Source organism: Sorex fumeus, unplaced genomic scaffold (genome assembly GCF_029834395.1).
Source record: "Sorex fumeus unplaced genomic scaffold, SorFum_2.1 ptg000019l, whole genome shotgun sequence".
Taxonomy (NCBI): domain Eukaryota; kingdom Metazoa; phylum Chordata; class Mammalia; order Eulipotyphla; family Soricidae; genus Sorex; species Sorex fumeus.
Window position 1 is genome coordinate 36,879,235 of NW_026606076.1, and position 6,611 is coordinate 36,885,845.

Sequence of the window (6,611 nt, forward strand, 5' to 3'; positions counted from 1 at the left end):
CCCCGAGAGTCCCAGCAGCAGGAATCCCTGAGCAATGCTGGTGTGAGCCTCTCCCCACATAAGTAAATAGAACAAGATAACAGAAAACTCATTGATCCTCGAGAGGAATCTGCTACAGGTGAGATATTTTCAAAGGTCTGTCTCGGCTGTGTTGGGAAGCATCATTGCCTTCGCACGTATATCCCACTAAGCTATCCCACTAAGCTCCACACTAAGCTAGTACCAAACCCAGTCTCTGCCCCTTTTATTTTCACTCTAAACTGGTGCTTCAATTTTCTGCAGAGGGAGTTATTTCCACTTACTGTGTCTGTTCTTTGAGTTGGAAAAAATTACACAGCTATGTGACCTGCCGTCGGTCTATTTTGCTTGTCCATCTTGCTGAAATGTTAGGTCATTGCCTGGAAAAGCCATCCACATCTCAGAATTGCAACCGAGTTGGGTAAATGTTAGAAACCAACCTGCAGGTCTAGAATTTTTTTGACGAGAAGACTATCAGGCACAGCACAGTAATTGGAATCCTTCTCTGCTGTTCTTCGGGTAGCAGCAGCCCAGGTGGAATTCTTCTGGTCATGCACACTGTGACAAAATCTCGAGTGAGCAGTTATGCCTTTAGTCCCATGAGGATGCCAAGACAGGTGGGAGGTCTTCTGTGGGTTACCAGTAGGAAGTGAGCGCCCACGCTGCAAACAAGCTCTCCCCCGGAACAAGCTACTCAGAGACAGTTCTGCTCAGCCCATGGACACAAACCGCCCCAGGAGAGAAGTCCCTGGACTGTGGGAGAGGAGCACTGTTTATAGTGAGTCCAGTTATGTACTAGTTATGTACCCCACAAGATATGAAGACTGAATTGAACCCAGGTTACCCAAGTGGAAGAAAGCTCTCACACTCTTTGGCTCTCCATACAGTCCCACGATCATGCCTGAGTGCTTCCTGAGTACAGAGCCAGGAGAACCTCTGCACGTTGCTGGATTTGTGGCCCCCCAAACCATGAACAAACCAAATAAAACCAAAACAGCCTCAGTCCATTATTGAAGGATTAACTCACAACAACGTGGGTGTTTCTGAGCTGTATCTTGCTGTATCCATGCAGCCTCTTCCTCGTAGAAAAGAGTTGGGTACCCTCAGAACGTAGGGTGATGAGGTGTTGGTTGCCCATAGCAGGAAATATTTCTAAATGGTTTGGTCACAGACATAACAAAGTGGTTTCAGATGTTTTTTAGCTTAGAGTGTCACATTCACTGTCCTCCCATTGTTCATTGATTTGCTCAAGGGGGGCCGGGTAACATTTTGAGACTTGTTACTGTGTTTGGCATATCAAATACATCATGGGTAGTTTGTCAGGCTTTGCCATGTGGGCAAGATACTCTTGTTATCTTGCTGAGAGGGTGGAGGAATCGTAGCCAGGTGGCACTGTCGGCCACATGCAAGGCAAACGCCCTACCCACTGTGCTATCACTCCAGCCTTGCAGCTTTGCCTTGCTCTGTCCACGTCAGGTTCAATCCTCTGCACCCCTCTTGGTCTAGAGGCAAAGATGGAGCAGCCCACTCAATCCCCGAGGTGATTCAGCCATGTATCCCACAAGATCTGAAGGCGGGAATCGAATGCTGGTCACCCATGTGAGAGACTCGTAACTTCAAGGCTCTCCTACCACTGCCCCTTTGAAGCTCAGTGCTGGATATGTAATTACCTCGTACTTAACACAGAAGCAAACCTAAGGTTGCAAAATTCTTAGAGAAATGGGCCTGGAGAGGGACGGAATCGCTCACAGCTCCATCTCATGGCGTTTCAGCATAACTTCCACGGTCCAAATTTTCCCATATTAAAGGTTTTCAGCCCTTCTCTTTGCTTAAATGTTAAGTATGGGGTCATTAAGGATCCAGCATGCAGCTTGGGCCGCTGCAACGGGATCAAAGCGGATAGGGTTTTTGCCTTGCATCTATAGGACCCGGGTATAGTCATAGACTTCCCCTACAGTTCTTCAGTCATGTCCATAGTGATTACTGAGTGCAGAGGCAAGAGAAGGCCCTGAGCATATCCGGGTGTGGCCACAAGCATAATGGAACAAACAAGAAAGAAAAGTAAAACACAGAGCTTCAGTTCCTTGATGGCAAATTCCATCACCCCGACTTGAGGGTGTCAGAACTGTATATTCGTCCTTTCCCCACAACGGTGGAGAAGACAGAGTACCCTCATAATGTGGGGTGATGGGATGTAGGTTGCCCATAACAGGAAACATTCAAAGGGCTTGGTCACAGGCATCACAAGGTGCATTCAGAACCTTTCTTGTACAGAGAGAAAAGAACAATTAATGTGAAAAAATAACCTTGCCTTGCTCATTAAAGGTTCAGTTCAATCCTTTGTATCCCTCCAGGTTTAGAGACAAAGCTAGGGCAGCCCACTCGACCCCCAAGGCGATTCAGCTATCCACCCCACAAAGATCTGAAGGCTGGAATGGAGCCCAGATTACTCAAGTGAAAGACAAGCAACTGCAGGCTTTCCTTCCTACTGCTGCACCTGTGGAAGCAGCTTGCTTGATCCTTAATTACCCCATATTGAACACTGCAGCAAACCCAAGGGTGGAAAATTCTTAGAGAAACGAGCACGTTTTGTTACTTTATGTTTCCCAGATGAAAGCAATCTTTCTATGTCTGTCCCTTTATTTCAGACTAGCACCCAAGAATAGCCGAGGCAAGTGCCAGGAGGTTTACTCCATCGCATGGAGGCCAGCCACACATGCTAGGGGAAAAGGCAGCTCAGATAGAGAAGGGAGCACCAAATAAAGGGTGCTGGGAGGATCCACCCAGGATGGGAGATGCATGCTGAAAGATAACTATAGACCGAACATGATTGCCACTCAATGCCTCATTTGCAAACCACTGCCCACAAAAGGAGAGAGAGAAGAAAAGGGAATGCCCTGCCACAGAGGCAGAGTGGGATGGGAGGATGGGAATGGGAGGGACTAACTGGGATCAGTGGTGGTGGAAGGATGGGTACTCGATAATTGTATAACTGAAACCCAAGCACAAAAATTTGTAAGTCTACAACTGTACCTCATGGTGATTGACTAATAAAATAAATAAATAAATAAATAAATAACAAAGAAACCATCCCAGGGAGGGACAGAAACGCCCACAGCACCATCTCTTGGCGTATCGCCGGAACTGCCGCGGCCCACCTTTCCCACGCTTTAGATTTCCAGCCCATTTCTTTGCTTTAATGTTAGGAATAGGGTCATTAAGGATCAAGCAAGCCACTTGGGTCGCTGTAGCGGGAGCAGAGTGGTTAGTGCTCATGGCTTGCAGTCAGAGGCCCCAGTTCTTTCTCTGGCCCTCCATATAGCCCCACCATCATGCCGTATTCCTCAATGCAACATCAGGAGAACTTCTGTTGTTGCTGGATTTGTGTCCCCCAAACTATGAAGAAACCAAATACAACCAAAACAGCCCCAGTCCCTTATTGGGGGATTCCCTCACTCCATTGTGGGGTTTCTGAGCTGTATCTTGCTGTATCCATGCTGCCTCTTCCATGTAGTAGAGGTTTGGGCTCCCTCAGAATGTGGGGTGTGGGGTGTGTGTTGCCCATAACAGGAAATATTTCTCAATGGCTTGGTCACAGACATAGCAAAGTGACTTCAGAAGGTTTCTAGCTCAGTGAAGAGAACAAAAATGAAAATAAATGACTTTGGCTCGCACTTTCCACGTCAGTTCAATCCTCTGTACCCCTCGTGGACCAGAGACAAAGCGGGAGCAACCCATTCGACCCCCAAGAAGATTCTTTCTTTGGCTCTCCATACAGCCCCACCATCATGTTGTAGTGATTCCTGAGTGCCAGGAGTAACCCTGAGCATTGCTCGTGTTGGGCCTCCAAACCATGAACAAACCAAATAAAACCAAAACAGCCTCAGTCCCATGATGGCAGATTCCCCCACCCTAACTTGGTGGGTTTTGAGCTGTATCTCTCTGTATCTCTGACTACTTTTCTTTGTAGAAGACGGTTGGGGCATCCTCAGAAAGTGGAGTGATGGCATGTGGGGTTGACTATAACTGGAGACCTTTCCAAAGAGCTGGGCCACAGACAGAGCAAAGAGGGCCCATAACTTTTCTTGTTCAAAGTGAACAGAACAACGACAAAATAATCTCACCCTGCTTGTAACCAACCAGGTTCAATCCCAGGTACTCAGTGTTTCCCAGAACCCTGTTGGAACACACCAAAACAGTTCCCCCTCAGAAAAACCCCTCGGAGCCAGAGCTACAGTATAGCTGGTAGGATGTTTGCCTTGCATACAGCCAACTTGTGTCCAATCTCCGGCATCCCATATGGTCCCGCAAGTACCACCAGGAGTAATTTCTGAGTGCAGAGACTGGAGTGACGCATGAGCATTGCTGGGTATTACCCAAAAAGCAAAAAAAATCCTTGGAAGAAGTGATATATTTAGATTTTCCAGGGAAGGATATTGCCCAGTCTTAAGGCTCAATATTTCTGTGTTAATTAAAATAATTCTTAACAAACCCTAGTTCCTCAGATGGCTGTTACCTTCACCCCAGACATCTGGAGATGTTGGCGTTGAATCTGGCCTCTGCCACCCTCCTCCACGGAGAACAGAAGACATGGGACTTCTCATGTGTATAGGAACCTCAAAACTCAGGACAGAAGATGGCACCCTCAGCAATGCGGGGTGCTGTGATATGTGGACGTGGGGTCTGGAGACCTTTAGAACTGAGTTGGTTGGAAACATCGTACTGCGGGAAGGCAAGCCTCTCTCTTGTGTCACCCTCTTCGCTCCTGGGTAGCTGGCTCTGGAGCACTGCCCACTGGGTGTGCCTCCACACATAGAGTGAGTGGGGCGAGCCCCAGGCAGCAGGGACACCCGGACACAGATCCCCAGTTTATTCTCTGACCCAAGGCCCAGTCAGACGCAGGCAGGGCCGGAAGATGCTGGACTCTCTCATCCCCTCCAGCCCTTTGAGGGTGTAAGACAGTTGAATCCACCAGAGGCCGCCTTCTCTTGGCACACGGACCCCTCGAGAATGAAGCAGAACCATTGGGGTGCTCCCCCATTGAGGTCTGGGGTCATCCCCCAACCCCCACCCCACCCCACCTGGTCTACACCTCCTGATCTGACTATATAATTTGGGGGAGGGGGTCGGAAGCAGTGGTGGGGGGCTCCACATCCTTCTGGAGTCCGACTTTGGTTCCCACATTCGGGGACCCCCCCCCACTTGCCCTGCTCCCGCAAATGTCTGGGAAAGCCAATGAGTGGTCTCCCTGGAACAGAAGGGAATCCAATCTAGGCTTTTACCTAGGTCAAAGTCCCGTTGCTAAGGAGGTTGCCTAGGCAGGTTGGGAGTGGTGATGATCTTTGAAATTCCTTTTCTGGCCTTTTGTTTCAGCAGGAGCTTCTCTGGGTCTGTTGCTGGCCATAGGTGAGGGCGTCATCAGGCCTTAGTTCCTGTTTTTTGCAAGGTTGGCCTTCACAACATCAGAGCTATTCCCAGGAAATTTATTGCCTTTTCCTTGGGAGGGTGAACCTTCTCTATCTGCCTGCATGCCTACATCAATTCCCTCCAAACCATTAGGAGGTGCTGGACGTTAGGACTTTAGGAGACCTCAACCCTGGCCCCAGAGGAGCGATGCCTGAGTGCAAAGGCAGGAATAAATAAGCCCTGAGCACTGCTAACTGTGTCTCCCTCCCCAAAGATGCAAATCCTAAGGCTCCCAGTGCTGCCCAGGTAGCTGATTACTCCCTGTGGTACCAGGAGACCATGTGATACTGGGGGTGAGCCCAGAAAAACCATCTACAGGCAGAGAAAGCCTTGATCACAGGGATCACTGAAATTGCTCACATCTGTCATTTATAAAACTGATCCCCCTGACATAGCGCTTTCTGTTCAATACACAAAACAAGTACTTTTTTGTAGGGGTGGGGGTAAGGCACAACCAGAAATGCCCAGGAGTTACTTCTGGCTCCACAGGCAGGATCACTCCTGGTAGGCCTGGGAGGGAAAGGGATCATATCCAATCATCCCCTGCAAGACAAACGCCCAGCAGTCCCTAAAATCTGAATTTCAATTTACCTTGAATGCATCATTTAATCTCCCTCAGGCCTTGGGTGGGATACACAATGCCTCCATTATCTCTGGGTTCCTCAGGGCTTGCCCTTTGACCATTTTTTTTTTCATTTTTGTTTCCCACCTGGGTGATGCTCAGGGGTTTCTCCTGAATATGCACTCAGGAATTACTCTGGGAGTGTGGTTCTTGGGGGATCCTATGGCAAACACTCTGCTTCAACCTTTTGATATCTTAAATATACACTCCTAGTTCATTCTTTATGTTACAGTTCTCAAGTTCAAATTAAACTGGTGACTTCAGTACTATGAGGGAAAGGGAATTGCTGATGATTGCAGTTCAGGGAAACACAAATTTCTTCCCATTCTGTACACTCTTAAGAGTTCTTGCCACTGTGTATTTTCATATGCCTACTAAGGCCTGAGTTCCTTATGAACCTGAATTAACCTCCTGAGTTGCCTTATATAGCAAACCATAATAATTATAGAAATGATTACTATTTCCTATGCCAGTGTCCCAGCACTTGAACTTGATGTGTATGTTA